Genomic DNA, 18,547 nt, shown 5'->3' with positions numbered 1-18,547 from the left:
ACATATTTACAGAGCAGGAAATTCTTGCCATCGTTCAGCCAGGTGTTCAGGCGGTGTTGCACTCAAGGGTGGTGGTCTTGGGTCTGGAGAGATCCCCGAGTTGGAGATGTACATAGGGGTAGTTGCACATGAAACGCAGCCCTATACATTAATTTCCTGAGACTTGCTCTAAACAAGAGTTCCTCTGTTTCTGATCTTAACCCCTTCTATGCTTATGACGAGCTCAGCTCGTCATGAGGCACAGTGGAGCTGTGCTCATGACGATCTCGTCATAACGGCCGCGGACGGCCCACGCGCGGCTAATTCCCTGCCTGTGCGGGGTTTCAATTGTTGTGGGCGGGGTCGTGACGAGCTCAGCTCGTCATGAGCACAGCTCCACTGTGCAGCATGTCGAGCTCAGCTCGTCACGGGCACCGCGCGCGGCCCCTTTGCCCCTGCACCGCGGGGGAATTAGCCCCACGTGGAAGGGGTTAAGGTGGGATTTATTGTCCTGCTGATCTTAACTCTCTGGAGGCTCTAGACCTTCACGCAATGCGGAGAATCTACTGCTTGAACCTCCCACTTTCAAGAAGGAAAGAACAATGGCCCAATCCTTTTCAGGCAATGCAGTGAGAATCTGGAACTCGTTTCCACCTCAGCTCCGGACCACCGCCTCCTCCCAGGCCTTCAAAAGGGACCTCAAAGTTCTCCTCCTCCAGAGACACCTCCAAAAGTAATTCACGTCCTCTTGCTATTTGGAGGAAGACTTCCCACTACTGATATTCTATACTTTCCATGACCATGGAAGTGCCTTCCCAGTGTTTGTCCTGTGGTTGGAGTGTCTGCCTTTTCGCAGTATTCTCCATGTACTTGTGTTCGGTGCCCTTTTGTAACATGCACACACCACTTTGCCCTTGTAACACACGGTTGCTACCTCTCACATGTTTTTAGGTTTCGCTGGGGGACGGAGCCGTTAGGCTCCTCCTCCAGAGAAATCTATTGAGTACAGTAAGCACTCTGGAACACGCCCCCCGTCCCATTGGCTAGCTCCATAAATGGAGCCTAGCCATTGGACGAGGGGCCTGTCTATCAATGCCGGACCAGACACGGGGGCGTTCCCGAGATTCTTTGGCTTTTGCCGACGTCACGCGACGCCGGGAACGCCCCCGAGTCTCCTCCGGCCGGGCCGTGCTTGCTGCTGTCCTGCCTTGTGTCCGGCCGGGCCGTGCTTGCTGCTGTCCTGCCTTGTGTCCCTCCTCCCGCCGTCCCCACGTTTCCCGCCTCCCTCCCGACGTCCGTGTCCTTTCCCGCCCCCCTCGTCCTACAAATTGTGGTATCCCGTCCCGCCCGGGGGTCAACCGGCAGCTGCTCGGCACCTTGGCCGAGGCACGAAGGGGCTGCGACCGCATTGGTGGCTTTTCGGAGGCTCGTCGGCAGAGGCACGCTCTGATTGGCCGCTGCAGTGGGCCTGTCCCCGTGAGCTGCGCCGCCGTTGGTTGGAGCCTCGCCGCGTCATCAGGATCTGCCCCGGGAGCCGCGCTGTGAGTGGCTGACTCCGGGGGAACCCTCGACGTCAGCGGAGGCCAGTGGGAGCTGCGACGGGGGCCGTGCCTGCGAGGGTGAGTCTTCGGCCCAGAAGCTGGGGGAGATCGCCTTCCACCCCGCACCCGGTATTGACACCGGCTGAAGAGAGGAAGCGCTGGGGGGCTGTGCGCTCGCTCGCCAAAGCGTCACGGACGTGCGCCTCGCCTCCATTGTTTGTAATTGAGCCATTGTTTGTAATCAGTACGTGTGACACATTTGAGGCTGCAATAAATGCTAACATGATACTAAAACTAGCAAAGACTCATTTGTAACTTTAAAATGATCATTGGCTACATTAGTTAAATCACAGCGATAGTAAGTTTTAATTAGGCACACGAGGATTAGCGGTTGCTACCCCTTGCCCCTTCTAAATGGTGTACGTCTGATTTTTGCCGTTTTCTTCGTTCTTCTTGCTCATGTACGTAGGGCCTTGTATCTTGCTGTTTCTATCGTGAGCGTGTGTAGCATCTCGCTGCCTCTCCTCTCCTACCTCTCTCGTGACAGCATAGTGCCGCCCTATCTCTGTCACTGCCATGGCGCTATATGGCCCCTCCTGTTTTCCCACCCTCTATTTGCACGAGTGATAATCTCTTATCTCCAAGTCCTAACTCTTTGATATGCATATACAGCCTCTTTATTTCTCCCGCCTGTCTCGTGCGGGCGCAGGCTCCTTGCACTTGCTGGTGCGCCCCCTCCCCCTTCCAGAGCCCCCTCCTCCCGCTGGCCCTGGGCAGTGATGCTCGCAGGCGCCTCCTCTCCTCCAGCTCACTTTGCTGGCTGTTGCCTCAGCGGTGCGGGCACCTTTGGACTGTGGCTGTGTTTCCCGAGCTCCTGCGCAGGCTGTGGGCGGCTCCAGCCTCCTGTGTGATTGTGGGCGGCTCCAGGACCCGGCTCTGAGTTACGGTCGCCTCTCGTCGGCCGTCCCGGGGATGTGATGTGGATTCGCCGCTGCGGGCGGGGACATAGCCGCTCCCAGGGTGAAGAACTGCCCGGCCTGCCTACGCTCTGACCCCCCTGTCCCCGGAATGGGACCGCCCGCGGCACCGGCGGAGGACACGGTAGGGTCCAAGGACGTAGATGAGGGGCGGGGGTGTGCACCTGTGCCTAGAATATGCGGTGGGTATTCTGGCTGAAATGTTTTACAACGTAAAACGGCGAGGTTGGGTTTTTACGTTGACTTGAGTGAGAGAGGTTTAAAGAGGGAGAAAGTTTTAAACAGTTTGTCAGCATGGCTAACTCAAAGAAGGGGGTATTCCTTCTAAATAGTGAGAATCGATAGATTAGTCCGCCTGGCTGCTACCCTTGTGGAATTTGTAAAGAGCCTTCAGCCACAAGCGTGGGAATCGCCCCCACCCTCCTATCTTTTTTAAATATAGCGGGTACTTATGTTTAAAACTGTTACCACAAGACATGCATTTTCTCTTAGAACGACCTTCCGAGAACAGGTGGTTTTTCCGCGCATCTTGCTGTATCCTGGCCTAGTTTTCGGACACTTATGTTTTTTAATTAGCCCGAAAAGTTTCCACATGAACTAGGCTGGACAGGGACTAAACCGCGTAAAAATGTCTTGCTCCCTTGTCCGGTGTAGTTTTCAACGTTGGATTTGGATATTATATGTAGCATCGCGTTTTCAGTCTTTAAATGTAGTAATAATTCAGATTTCACGTACCCATCAAAATGTAAACATCCTTTACTGTGCAAACGGAATGCTGCTTCCTGCTCGTCATTTTTGTAGTGTTTGACAAGGGCCTCCAAGGGGTTCTTGCACAATAACTGGGGTCATCACCTCCGTAAATTCGTTTAGCACAGGCATTCTAACCCCCTGGTCTGTGATGGCAAACATCTGCTTTGGCGGTGTTGGATACCACATTGAAGTGTACAAACAAACCTTTATTTTTTGCACCGTGCCCAAAGGATAACAATCGTCAAGATGAGGCGTGATAGAATAACGAAGTTTATAAAAAAGTAAAAAACCCAAGTCGAAAACATTCACTACTGCACTTTGTTGTTAACTTCATGTATGTGCACGCACATGCGATGTGTGCACCTTCAGAGTGGCTGTGTGCACAACATATGCTTATTCTTTAACAAGAGCATGTGGCACAGATAACTTATCAGCAGTAATAATAAAAACAGCTATTCCCCTTGGAACAACTTGCTCCACCTGCTTTTTCAAACAAATTCTCCTGAAAAGAGCTTCCTAGATTGCTGGAAGGGGCAGTCCCTCGAATCTGGGGTACACCTCCTCCACCTCTGGCCAAGTTCGACCCCCCGCCCCACGTATGGAGCTCTCCCTTCATTGTTTACCTCCTCTCTTTCATCACTTCTCCCTTACCCTCCCTCTATTTCATGCTAGAGGCTTCATGCGAGCCTCAGCTGGTGAAACTCTGCTTCTGTGCCACCCCTGACCTCTGCGTGGGGCTCTTTGCGTGTGTGTGGGGCTCTTTGCGTGTGTGTGGGGCTCTTTGCGTGTGTGTGGGGCTATTTGCGTGTGTGTGGGGCTCTTTGCGTGTGTGTGTGTGGGGGGGGGCTCTTGCGTGTGTGTGGGGGCTCTTGCGTATGTGTGTGGGGGGCTCTTGCGTGTGTGTGTTTGTGTGGGGGGCTCTTGCGTGTGTGTGTGTTTGTGTGGGGGGCTCTTGCGTGTGTGTGTGGGGGGCTCTGGTGTGTGAGGGTGGCTCTTGTGTGGTGTGTGTGGGGGGCTCTTGTGTGTGTGTGTGTGTGGGGGGGGCTCTTGTGTGGGTGTGTGTGTGCAAATGCAATACGTCTTGCATTTGCGACAGAGTAAGCTATTGGCATTGTAAATGAGAGTGCCATTTATTTATCTGTTTTCAAAACCAACACATAAATAAAAAGTTTGTCATTTACAATGCCAATAGCTCAAACTTTTCCGAAGGCGAAACCGTTGCATTGTAAATGCTTGTTACCTTTGATACTTGCACAAGTGCCACCTTGCCTACGTAACGCTTGTTCGTGTGCCTAGCATTTATTGCAGTATTATACCTCAAATTATACTCTGTTTTCTCTTATAACTACACACTTGTCACTTTCCTCTTGTGCACTTTTGACTACCTCATGTATTTTTGGTTGCTCACAATTTTTACTACCTCAAGTATTTTGTTTGCTCACAATTGTCATTATTACCTTTACTACCTCATGTATTTTTGGTTGCTCACAATTTTTACTACCTCATGTATTTTGTTTGCTCACAATTGTCACTATTACCTTATGTAAGTAACGTATGTTTTAGTAATCTGCTCTTTTGTAATGTTTCTCATTATGTTTCATTTCTGTTCCTAATGTGAAGCGCTCTGACGCCTTCGGGTAAAGTCCGCGCTATATAAAAATGCATAAATAAATAAACAAATAAATAAATAAATTAAGATAAAATCAGGACTCCACGTCCCGGAGTGCAAGGAAACAATATGGCCTGTGTAAGCTGCTCACACACGGATCTGGGAAACTTCGAGCCTATGCATTCTAAAGTCACTTTATCTAAATGTGTGCTAACAGCAGCAGGGTGAGTGCAGCCGCTGCAGGTAAGAGCAGTGAGGCGGGATTTCGAGTGACGACTACGAGGAAAATTAAATCAATAAAGAATTTTCCCTCCTGGTCGTCTCTCGAAATCCCCCGCGCCCACACCGGGGCCCGCCGCTCTCACCTGCAGCGGCTGCGTGAGTGTGTGGGGCTCCTGCGTGTCCTGCCACGTGCTCTTGTCTGTCTCCCTTGTCCTTCATCTGTCTGCAAGAGTGCTGGGAGTGTATGCCTGTGGAATAAGTCCATGGTGGTTGTTTCCAGGACAGGGGAAGCGAGAGTCATCCTGCTTCTGAGGGGGCGCAGACTGAGAATGGGCAGGGGTGTTACCCAGTGCTTCAAACAGGATGGGAACGATAAGGGGCCTTTAAAAGGGGCGTGGTCAAAGAAGGTGAACTAGGAATCCTTTCCAAAAGGTGTGGCCAATGTAATTAAGGGTGTGGTTTAAAACATGGAAATTGAAATCCTCTGCTTCACGCTGCTGGCCCTCGGGCAGTGTCTGGATGCCTTGGAGATGTTCTCTGTTATCACATCATTTATATAAAATAGCAAAGTACATTCCCCTACAACAAGCCAGACCTATTGGCTTTGCCAATGCTTGTTAGCAATGGCTAATAAATGAGTAAGAGTGATTTTGATCTCAATAATTACAATTGAAAATGTTTAAATTCTGAAACATGAGAGTGTGAATTAAATACCACTAAGGTCTCTGGAATGGGCAGTGGTCTTAGGGGTGTCTCAACCTTCCCCATTGTCCCTTTCACACGCTTTACTCTGAAGTCAGTGCTTTAAATGGGCCGGTACTCACCGGTTCTGAGTACCAGCACTTCTTAGATTTATCACTCCGAGTACCGGCACTCATGAAAAGGTAGGCTCATTGCCCGTGCTGGTGAGCAGGAGTGGAACGTGTCCTTGGCAGCCAAGGCGCCGCTTCTGTAGCCCTGATCAGGGCCGAACTAGCCATAGCGGGCACCGGGCAATCACCCAGTGCCCTGCACGGGTTGGGGGCGGTTTTGGGCCCATGGGGGCCGTTTTTGTTACAGGGCCGTTTTTGCAGCATAGCATTGTATAGGTTCCTAGTCCGCCTGGCCCGACCCGATCTGAGCCCCAGCTGAGCTATTCAGCAGGCAGGGCTCACTGGAATAATGTCCGGTGCTCACCATCACGCTGTGCTCGACAGAGCAGGGTCCTTTCACGCCCGGTGCTGTCAATCACAGTCACACGATCCAGTGCATTCCTGCAAGCACAGGAATCATGGCAGTGCCCTGTCAGTGGCCATCAGGCTACGGCCAGTCCGGCCATGGTGGCAATTCAAAAATCTACGGTTGGTGAAGAGAAAAGATGGCTTTATCATACCTGAGTCTATTGTGCGTCTGCTATGTTTGTGTGTACGCATGTTTTTGTAAGAAAAAAGTGAGCGAAAGAGATCGAGAATCCAGACACTCTCAGGAGGTATTTTAAAGAAAGTGGGTGGCACTTTGTTTGTACATATCTGCTTGGCGACAAAGATTCATAAATAACGTAAAATGGAGGGGGGTGGGTGAGCGGATGGATGAGTGAGCAGGGTGGAGGTATAGATGGATGGATGAATAGATGGATGAGTGAAAGCATGCATGGGTGAAAGAGGGCGGATGATTGAATAAAAGGGCGGATGATGAGTGGATAAGTGAGAGATTGGATGGATGAATGAAAGGGAGGGAAGATGGATGAGTGAAAGGAGGGATTGAGTGAAAGGGTGGATGGAATGAAAGGGTGGATGGAATAAAGGAGTGAAAGGGTTGATGAATGAGTGTAAGGATTGATGGATGAGGGAAAGGGTGGATAAAGAGATGGATTAGTGAAAGGATGAATGGACAGGTTTGGAGATGGATGGATAGGTTTAGATATGAAGGTTGGACAGACGGAATGGTGAAAAACTAAAAGATTGATGAAAGACTGAATAGATGATACAATGTAAAATGTAAATAGTGGACATCAGCAGGTAAATGGGAGGATGAAAGGGTGAATGGATAGATCGATGGAAGAGACAAGATACCTTCTGTGGAGGGTCATGATGATTTGCTTCATTTGCTTGGTGCCATAAGAGCTTTGGGTCGAAGTGGGGGTATTTCCAGTTTCTTCCTACTAGTACCTGCCACCACACCTCTAGCTCATTTTAATGAGCAGCTGCACTTATGTTTTCCCATTTCAAGCACACTCTGAAGTGTCTCACTCTGGTAGACACGTATTCCCCACACCTTTCTGAAACTCTCTGTCTGCATCTCTCGTGCCGCTCCAGCACCACTTTTTCACTCTGTCCTTCTACACGTATTTCCTTTCCTTTCCTCCACTTCACCCACGCACAGAGCCCTCCCACTCACCTGTAACACTGCACTTTACCTAACTTTGACGCTGTCAATATTTGCTCTTTAACACACTTTCCAATTACAATTTCCAATTACAGTTGGGCATATGTGACTCTTGCTCTGCACGCTCTGCAGGGAGGCCAAGGTTTGGATGGGCATGTAGTCTTGACACCTTCACGATTATGGTCCACTGACAGGCACTGTGACAAACTGGCACTGCCTTCAGCCTCAGCCCCAGAGCCCTCAATCGTGTCCAGTTATAAATATCCACCCACACCCCGAGCACAGACAGTTAGATGTGACTCAGATCACAGTGTGCATCACCCAAGGGTCCCGTGTGACAGGAACACAACTTCTGGAAAAACTAAGTCCCTCTGATGGAATGTAAGATGAGGTGAAACATGTGAAATGTACGAAGATTACCTGGAGGGGTTTATGGTCATTGGTGGGAAACTGGCCAAGGTTTTTGCCTGTAAAGTTAAGGACTTGAATACAGGGCTCGGTAGGGACCGGCTTCAAATTCCGTTTTCGATTCCTACCGGGTCTGAAGCCCGGCAGGACCCGCCCCACTAAAAGCCCTGGTGTTCCCTGTGTTCTGCATTCTGAGGTGGACTTGATGTAAATGCACCCACGCGGTCACCTACAACTGTGGTGACCCTTGCATCCAGTGGTAGAAGTGGGGGGGGGGGGGAATCGTTGGGCACGGCGTGCCCCTACTTCTAAAAAATTGTTCAGTCCGATCCCCTACTTCTTGCTTTCAAAAAAGAGTCCCGGGACGGCAAGAATAGTCCAACTTTAAAACTTTTTTCATTCGCTTCCAGGGGCTGCTTGCACTTCTCTGTGAACTCCAGAGGCTGCAGCAGCCCATCCCTGAGCTCACACAGACCGAGGAGGCCCATTGTCATTCCGATTGAGGCCGATGACCTCTTTCGAATGACAATGCGCCGCCCTCTGCCTTTAGCATATCAAGTGGCCCTGAGATTAGAGTTGATGATTAGAGATAAGCTTTCCCCAAGCAGGGTACTGTGGGGAACTTGACACCAGTGGCTATCTTGTGACGAGTTGTGAGTGTGTGTGTGGTTAGTGGATGGAGGTGGCAAACTCAACCCCGGAATCTAGCCCCTGGCACTGTTAATGTTCGACAGATAAGTGTGAATGCGTGGCTTGTTATCTTCACGATCTTTTTTTTTATTTAATGCATTTTTATGTAGCGCGGACTTTATCCGAAGGTGATTGCAGAACAACTTCCTCAGCACCGATCAGCCTCCCCAAGTGAGCTCCGTCGATATCTTGCAGACAGGATGCTGTGGCACAATTGTATCAGCAACTCCTGGCACATACTTTTAGTAGGGGGCTCACATGTGCGAATTTAATTACGTGTTACCATAGTGACTACATATCAGCCACTATGTCTGTTTTCCTTCTCTCATTTCATGGTGCTGCTGCTGTACGCTAACATTTATTCTAGTCAGCATTTAATTTCACCAGTGAAATGGGTTTCAAAACTTAGAAACAGATGCACTGGTGAAGTGCCACCGCGTGGTGGGCGCAGCCTGCTGTGTCCTTTAGCAACCTGCGGAGGTGCATTAGAAGAGCCAGGAGTGCAGCGAGGAATCTGTACACCATTATAAGAGAAGGGTTGGAATTGTCTGTATGACTGCAGAACGCCATGCAAACCTTTTTACTGTCTTTTTGTGCTTGGTTGAAAGTCAACATATGCAGGCCCTGGTGAGTTTAAAGTATTTGGCATTGCCCTGGCTGAAATGTTAAATGGCTGTGTGTGTGTTTTCAAATGACGTGATTTGAAAGTCTTTCTTCTCATCGCTTTGCAGAGCAAAAGAGCGAGAACTGCGTTAAACACATGAAGTGCAAAATGTTTCTTTGTGAATAATTTGAAAGAGCTAGCAATGACACGCTTTGACCTGTCAAGAGTATTGTGCTGGTAGACCCATAAGACGTATCATAAAAGTACCCAGCACCAAGCTTTTTTAACTTTTTCTCTTTTGTTTAATAACACTGTTCATTTTACACTACACTATTGGTACCAGGCTTATCCTGTCCAGTCAACAATATACTACGCCTCCCTTCCTCTTTAGCTTATGCCTACTTATGTTTGCTCACTAATTGATAATTGGTGTCTTCATTTTACACCCCCACCACTTTCAAACTTTACCAGCCAGCACTGCTTGACACCTTTGTCAATGTTGTACACAGAGTGAAGTGAGCTGGGCAGGAGCAGTGACCGGACAGAAGAGGCGACAGGAAAGGAGAGGTACTAGGGCAGGAGAGGTGACGGGGCAGGAGAAGTGATGGTGCAGGAGAGGTGACGGGGCAGGAGAGGTGACGGGGCAGGAGAGGTGACAGGGCAGAGAAGGTGACGGGCCATAAGCTAGAGCAGTAACCGGGTGTGAGCGGTGAAAGGACAGGAGCGGTGAAAGGACAGGAGCAGTGAAGGGGGCAGGAGCAGTGAAGGGGGCAGGAGCAGTGAAGGGGGCAGGAGCAGTGAAGGGCGCAGGAGCAGTGAAGGGGGCGGCAGGAGCAGTGAAGGGGGCGGCAGGAGCAGTGAAGGGGGCGGCAGGAGCAGTGAAGGGGGCGGCAGGAGCAGTGAAGGGGGAGGAGCAGTGAAGAGGGCAGGAGCAGTGAAGGGGGCAGGAGCAGTGAAGGGGGTAGGAGCAGTGAAGGGGGCAGGAGCAGTGAACGGGGCAGGAGCAGTGAAGGGGGCAGGAGCAGTGATGGGGCAGGAGAGGCGACAGGGCAGGAGAGGCAACAGGGCAGGAGAGGTGACCGGGCAAAAGAAGTGACGGGCAGGTGACATGACAGGCAGGTGACATGACAGGCAGGTGATGTGACGGGTAGGTGAGGTGATGGGGCAGGAGAGATGATGGGGCAGGAGAGATGACGGGGCAGGAGAGATGACGGGGCAGGAGAGGTGACTGGGCAGGAGAGGTGACGGGGCAGGAGAGGTGACGGGGCAGGAGAGGTGATGGGGCAGGAGAGGTGACGGGGCAGGAGAGGTGACTGGGCAGGAGAGGTGACGGGGCAGGAGAGGTGACGGGGCAGGAGAGGTGATGGGGCAGGAGCATTGAACAGGGCAGGAGCATTGAACAGGGCAGGAGCAGTGAGTGGGGCAGGAGCGGTGAGCGGGGCAGGAGCGGTGAACAGGGCAGGAGCGGTGAACAGGGCAGGAGCGGTGAACAGGGCAGGAGCAGTGAACAGGACAGGAGCAGTGATAGGCAGGAGAAGTGAGGGGCAGGAGAAGTGACGGGCCCCCAGACCCCCTGGCCCCCGGACCGCCCACCCCTCCCACATTTCATACAACGCCTCTTCCCTCTCAGCCCTTAACTCCGGCCGACCACCAAACTGCTACCAAGCCGCTCCTGGACTCACCCATGGACCTTTCACCTGCAATTCCTGCAAGTTTGCCTGCATTAGAACCCTCACCAAATCCACAATCACCAAACAGAACACCGGCTCCAACCACCTGAAATGCATCCTTATCAACACCAGTTCTGTCCACAGTCACGCCATCCAACTTTGGAATCTACTTGACACCACAGCTCCGGACGTCGCCTTCCTCACAGAAACCTGGATGAACGCCTCTTCAACACCCGACATCGCCATAGCCATCCCTGACGGCTACAAGATTATCCGTAAGGACCGCACCAACCAAACAGGAGGAGGCATTGCCATTGTTCATAAGAACACCATTCGCATCTCAACCAGTTCCGATGACAACCTCGCAACCGCCGAACACCTCCACTTCCAGATCCACATCGACCCCAAGACCACACTCAGAGGCACCCTCATCTACAGGCCACCAGGACCCCGCACACAATTCTGTGATGACATCACTGACTTCATCAGCCCACACGCCCTCCCCTCCGAGGACTACATTCTACTAGGCGACCACAACTTCCACCTGGATAAGAACAACGACAACAACAGTACCACCCTTTTGGACAACCTTGCAAATCTTGGACTCAAACAACTTGTCGACACCCCCACCCACTGTGCCGGACACACGATTGACCCAATCTTTACATCCAGTAAATACATCTCCTTCAACCACACCACAACTCTCCATTGGACAGACCACAGCTGCGTGCACTTCAACTACAAAAAGACTACAACCCACAACCACCCACAACAAATTCCCCGCAGAAACTGGAACAAAATCACCACTGACCAGCTTCTCACATCACTCCACCAATACCCCCCTGCCTATTCATCAGACCCAAACCAAGCAGCCACCAACCTTGCACAATGGATCACCCGCAGCGCTGACGAATTAGCACCACTAAAAAACAACCCTACCAAGTTAAACCTCAAGAAAGCCCCCTGGTTCAACGATGAACCTAAAAAATCCAAGAAGACATGCCGCACCCTCGAGAAAGCCTGGAAAAGAAACCCATCCACCGAAAACCTAGCCACTTTCAAGAACGCCTCCCGTAAACACCATCAACTAATACGTTCCACTAAGAAAACAGCATTCAAAGATCGACTCGACAACAACGCCCACAACAGTAAGGAACTGTTCAACATAGTAAAAGAGTTCACCAACCCCTCAGCCGGCACCAATGACATCACTCATTCCCAGTACCTTTGCGACTCCCTAGCATCATTTTTCCACAACAAAATCGCCGACATTCACAACAGCTTCATCAACCAGTCGGGTGACCAGACCACCCCACCCACCTCAAAACCTAATCCCCCTCCTAACAACCTTTGCAACTGGAAACCAGTCACCACTGAAGACACCATCCGCCTGATGAACTCCATCCACTCAGGATCACCAACCAACCCATGCCCCCACCACATCTTCAACAAAGCAGACTCTATCATCGCTCCCCACCTTCGCGACATCATCAATAGTTCCTTCAACTCCGCTACCTTCCCGGAAAGCTGGAAACACGCCGAACTCAGCGCCCTCTTGAAGAAACCTACAGCAGACCCCAATGAACTTAAAAACTACCGACTGATCTCGCTCCTCCCATTCCCTGCCAAAGTCATCGAGAAAGCTGTCAACAGTCAACTCGCCGCCTTCCTCGAATCCAACAAATTCCTCGACATATCACAATCCGGATTCCGTGCCAAACACAGCACCGAGACCGCCCTCATCGCAGCAACAGACGACATCCGAAAACTACTGGACACTGGAGAAACAGTTGCCCTCATCCTTCTCGGCCTCTCTGCAGTTTTCAACACAGTCTGTCATAGCACCCTTATTCACCGCCTCAGCAACATCGGAATTCAAGGAAAAGCACTGGACTTGATCATCTCATTCCTCGCCGGAAGAACGCAGAGAGTCCGCCTCCCCCCTTTTAAATCAGAGGCCACCGAAGTCATCTGCGGCGTACCACAAGGATCATCACTCAGCCCCACACTCTTCAACGTATATATGAGCCCCTCGCATCCATCGTTCGCAAACACAACCTCAACATCATCTCCTACGCAGACGACACCCAGCTGATCCTCTCCCTCACCAAAGACTCAAACACCGCCAAAACCAATCTACACGAAGGGATGAAAGAAGTGGCCGAATGGATGAAGAACAGTCGTCTTAAACTGAACTCGGACAAAACAGAAGTCCTCATATTAGGATCATCCCCCTCCACTTGTGATGACTCATGGTGGCCACCGGCTCTGGGAAACGCCCCCAAACCTACGGACCACGCACGGAATCTGGGCTTCATCCTAGACTCCACCCTATCGATGACCAGACAAGTCAACGCCGTCTCTTCCTCATGCTTCAACATTCTACGCATGCTCAGAAAAATCTTCCGATGGATCCCCACCGAAACAAGAAAGACAGTCACCCACGCACTGGTCACCAGCAGACTAGACTACGGAAACACCCTTTATGCCGAACTACAATCAAATCACAGAAAAAGCTCCAACGTATCCAAAATGCCTCAGCCAGATTCATTCTAGACGTCCCACGCAGAGCTCACATCTCCAGTCACCTGAAAGACCTCCACTGGCTCCCCGTCAGCAAAAGAATAACGTTTCGTCTCCTCACCCACGCACACAAAGCACTATACGACCTTGGACCCGACAACACACGCCTTTCCTTCTACACCCCCTCCCGCAAACTCCGATCGTCCAACCAAGCCCTCGCCACAATACCACGCATCCGCAGATCCACCATAGGGGGAAGATCCTTCTCCTACCTTGCGGCCAAAACCTGGAACTCCCTCCCCACCCATCTTCGCCTTACCCAAAACCACCTCTCCTTCAGAAAACAACTCAAAACCTGGATATTTGATAAGTAATCCCCCACCTCCCTCAAGCGCCTTGAGACCCTATGGGTGAGTAGTGCACTATATAAATGCCAAACTTGAACTTGAAGTGACGGGCCTGGAGAAGAGAGGGGGCGGGGGAATTGACGAAGCAGGAGTGTTGATCGAGCATGAGCAGGAGTACTGACTGGACAGGAGCAGTGAAAGGGCAGGAGCAGGCGTTTCCCAGGGCGACTGGAAGGGTAGGGGGCCAGTTTAGTTTGGGGGGACGGGTTTTGTACAAGTGCAGGAGTTTTAAAAACACTGCAAACTTATTTGTATATTCAGCAGGTTTCGGTCAACAATACAAGTGCCAGGATAACTTTGATGATCAATGTACCTGCTGGAGGGAGATGGGAGCATGTTTTGTCTAGTGGCTATTTTACTCATCTAAGGTAGTGCAGAGGGGTAATATGCCTGCTGCAAAGAACATGTACCATGCATATCAAAGAGCAATATGTTATGTGTATAGTTCAATGGGTACTGCTTTGTGTTCACTTCCCGAATGAAAGGACACTTGAATACATGTGGCCTGGCAGTTCGAGCTGGACTGTTCACATTGGGCGCTGGATCAAGACTGATTTGCATATGGCTGGGTCCAAACTGGAATGGCATGGAGAGCAAAGAAACAATGGATTTAGGCCCAGATCTCTGTACTGGGGTGAATGTATGACATTGTTCTGCATTCTTTCCATCAATTGTTGTTTTTGCATTTGTCACCCCGAGTGGGACAGGTATGCTCAGACATGAGTCCCGTGCTCTCCATGCCACTGGAATCAGGCTATCCTGGCTGATGAGGGCTGAAAGCTCGAAACCGGTCCTAGGATGTTGTTTCCAGTCCAGGGAGGACCTGGCCTGGCAGTTCGGGCTAGACTGTTCTCATTGGGCGCAGGATCAAGACTGATTTGCATAAGGCTGGGTCCAAACTGGAATGGCGAGCAAAGAAACAATGGATTTAGGCCCAGCTCTCTGCACTGGGGTGAATGTATGATATTGCTCTGCATTCTGTCCACCAGTTGTTCTTTTGGCTATATTATGATTGAGCAGCCAGCTGGCTGACATGAATATGAAGGAGCCTTTGTGGGTTTCCGTGAGTCTAGATTCTCCTGAAGAGTCCCTTTCTCTTCTGAGCCCTGCTTAACACATGTGTACAGGAGGAGCCCTGCATTCATGACCTCAATGTTTGAGACAAAAAATAATCATGGATTTCTGAACAATGAGCGTAAAAGCATTAAGGTAACATGTTGTTCCTGCTTATATTTCACATGCTTTACATAAACCTGTATTCCCTATGAGTGTTTGCTTTTTCCTGATTTAAACCTCAAATAAACATATCCATTCTTTTAATTAAATAACATTATAAGCTGTAACGGGTCAGTGAAATGCTAAACGTACTAAAAATTGGTATGTTTTGCTATTTCTAGCCACACCCCTGACTCCGCCCACTGATTCAATCTTCGGTTATTCCCGCCCCCTGATTCTCCACCCACAGTTCCCCTACTGTTTTTTTCCCACTTCGACCACTGCTTGCATCCCAGCACCGACATTCAGGTTCAGGCACAACATGGAGTTAGTTATAGTCCGGGTCAATTCAAGTCAATCACTTGGGTTAAACCATCTGAAAATAATACAGTATGAAAGGAAAGTCCAGCGCTAGAATGTGTGGTCGGGTCCTGCACCAACTTAAAAGTGGCATCTTTATTTACGTGGCAGGCAGCTCGTGTTTTCACCACCACGGACGTGATCGCGTCATGAAACGACGTGGGGGCGTGGGCGCGTGGGCAAGGTGAAATATACACAGGATTGTTTACCTCTGAGGCGGAAGCCGGAGGCTTGTTCACTCGAATTTTAAAAACTGTTAATATTGTGTTTTGCTAATTTTAAAAGCACCTTCAGCCTAAACAGAGCTCTCCTCTGTCTTGAATACCTCCCCCAGGCTTCCCACTGTCAGCGGATCGAGCGCTGCACCGAGGGCAAGTTCCCAGGGCCGCCATCGCTTCGAACGCGAGGCCACGCCCACATGCTAAGCCACGCCCACTTTCTCTCTCCCCAAATGTGCTTTCCACGCAAGCGCAGCGGGCGCGCCGATGGCGCGCCAGAGGCAAGCCCGTCTGGGCCCGTCCGGGCCAGGCCGGGCACAGGGCCATCCACTATGCCCGTTTTTCACAGCCCCCGGATCAGACACTCACGTGACTACCTCCTTCAATTCAGCACGGAAACTCCCTCCCCTGGAGCCTTACCATCTACTAAGCCCCATGAGGAGTCTGCAGAGATACCCACCCACCAGTCCTCCAATGGTATCAACCTAGCTCTGCTGAATTGCAGATCAGCCCCTAAACACGCCATAGAGATCCAAATGCTGATCGAAGACTCAAAAGTAGATATTCTATTCCTCACGGAAACCTGGTTAACATCTCACTCCGAAGCGGACATTGTTAACATGCTCCCCCAGGACTACCTTATACAATATCAAAACAGGAAGGAGGGAATAGGAGGAGGACTAGCAATTGTCCACAAAAACTCCTTTGTATGTAGGTTACAAGAAGGAGAAATAAATGACTGCGAAAGCACCCATTTCTCTCTTCAGATAACCCCTAACAAATCACTTACGGGCACGCTGATATATCGCCCACCCGGCAGCCCAGGAAATTTCGTTAACTCATTGCTTGAGTACACTACTTCCGCCTGCATCTCGTTCCCTAACTTCATCGTGCTAGGTGATTTAAATTTTCATTTCGAGGACAACACAGACAAAACGGCTGTGGACCTCACCTCACAACTAAAAGCACTCGATATTCATTTAATCAACTCAGAGGCTACGCACATCAAAGGTCATCTTTTGGACCCTCTCTTCACCAATCTCCCCAAAACAGAGATTCGACCAGCGATCCCTCTCCCCTGGACTGACCATTTTCTCCTCCCATTTATCTGGCAAATTCAAGTAAAAAAGGCCCACACACCAACTCCCAGAGAATACGATAGAATATGGTCTAAAATATCATTTGAGCAATGGACTCAGGAGCTAATTCGCTCCGCTCCCCTGCTACTCCCTGACCCGGTTAATGCAGATAAAAACTTCACCAACTGGCTCACGTCCACTCTGGACATTATCGCCCCGAAACAAGATCAAAAAAAGAAAAAGAAATCCTTTAAGTCGCCTTGGTTCTCACAAGAACTCAGGAACCTACGAAAAATTTGTAAAATCCACGAGAGAAAGTGGAGAAAAAACTGGGACCCCCTTATCAAGGAAGAGTATAGAACTGCAATGAGGATCTATAAAACAGCAAGGAAAACAGCCCAAGCCTCATTCTTTGACAAAAAAATCAAAGCTGCATCTAGCTCATCCCAAGAGACTTACAAAATAGTCAAAGAACTTCGCAAAATACCCACCCCTCCCTCCTTTCTACAACCCTCAGTTGCCAGATGCAACCAAATAGCGGGCTTCTTCCAAAGCAAGATCACCAACATTCTGCAGTCACTCCCGCCCAAATCAGACAGCAATCCCCCTGCTGTCCCCCTCCCCCCTACCCCAAGACCCACCCTCGACAGCTTTAACCAACTGTCTAACGATGACTTTCTGAAAGCCCTATCAAACCTTAAAAGCGGCTCCCCCAACGACCCTGCTCCTATTCGAATTTTAAAACAAGTCGGACCTACCATATCCCACCTGGCCACTAACCTTATTAATACCTCGCTGGGCCAAGGAGTGGTTCCCCCCAGCTGGAAGCATGCCATGGTCAAGGCATTACAGAAAAAACCAGGATATGACCCATCAGACCTAGCCAACCTTCGACCGATCTCTCTCTTGCCTGGCTTGAGCAAAATCGCAGAGAAGGCAGTTAACCAACAATTGTCAGCCTTCCTCGAATCCAATAATCTTCTTCGACCCTCACAAACAGGCTTCCGACCAGGCCAGGGGACCGAAACAGCCCTCCTGAAAGTGGTAGAGGAGGCTAGATGCATCTTGGATTCAGGGGGAACGGTCTTACTGATCCTCCTGGATCTAAGCGCTGCTTTTGATACGGTGGACCACAAGATCCTAATACAGCGATTATCTGAACTAGGAGTGAGAAGCACGGCACTATGTTGGCTCTCCTCCTTCTTAGAAAACCGTACCTTCCAGGTTTGTGAAGGAAACGTCCGATCAGATATCCTTTCCCTCCAGTGTGGGGTCCCCCAGGGCTCTTCACTGAGCCCTACACTGTTTAATATATACATGGCCCCCCTGGAGGATGTGGTCTCCCCATTTGGGATAAAAGCGTCACCTACGCTGATGACACCCAAATGATTGTATCATTTTCACTCGAGGAAGAAAAAATCAAAAACCTTCATGACTGCCTAGAAGGCATACATGCCTGGATGTCTAACTCAAGGCTCAAGCTCAATGGGTCAAAAACCGAGCTTATGCTCTTGGGACACCAACCACCATCTCTCCCCACTGCTATGTGGCCTTCATGCCTTGGGCCCATTCCCCAGCCTAAAACTGAAATCAAAAGTCTAGGCTTCTGGCTGGAACAGAATCTCTCCATGACAACACAAGCCAAAAAAACAGCCGGCACCTGTGTTGGTCTACTTCGATCTACCAGGAAGATTCTTCCACTACTTCCCGCAACCTCCCAGAAAATGTTTATGCAAGGTCTAATATTATCAAGACTGGACTATTGCAATGCCCTTTTTTTAGGTGCCCCTGAAGCCACGCTCAATGTCCTGCAGCAAACACAAAATGCCGCTGCAAGGATACTCACTGGCACCCCCCGTAGAGTCTCAGCCAAACCTGCCCTTAAGACATTGCACTGGTTGCCGATACGCGAAAGGGTCAAATTCAAGTCC

Source organism: Lissotriton vulgaris, chromosome 6 (assembly GCF_964263255.1).
Source record: "Lissotriton vulgaris chromosome 6, aLisVul1.2, whole genome shotgun sequence".
Lineage (NCBI taxonomy): Eukaryota > Metazoa > Chordata > Amphibia > Caudata > Salamandridae > Lissotriton > Lissotriton vulgaris.
Note: the sequence above shows the minus strand (reverse complement) of the source record.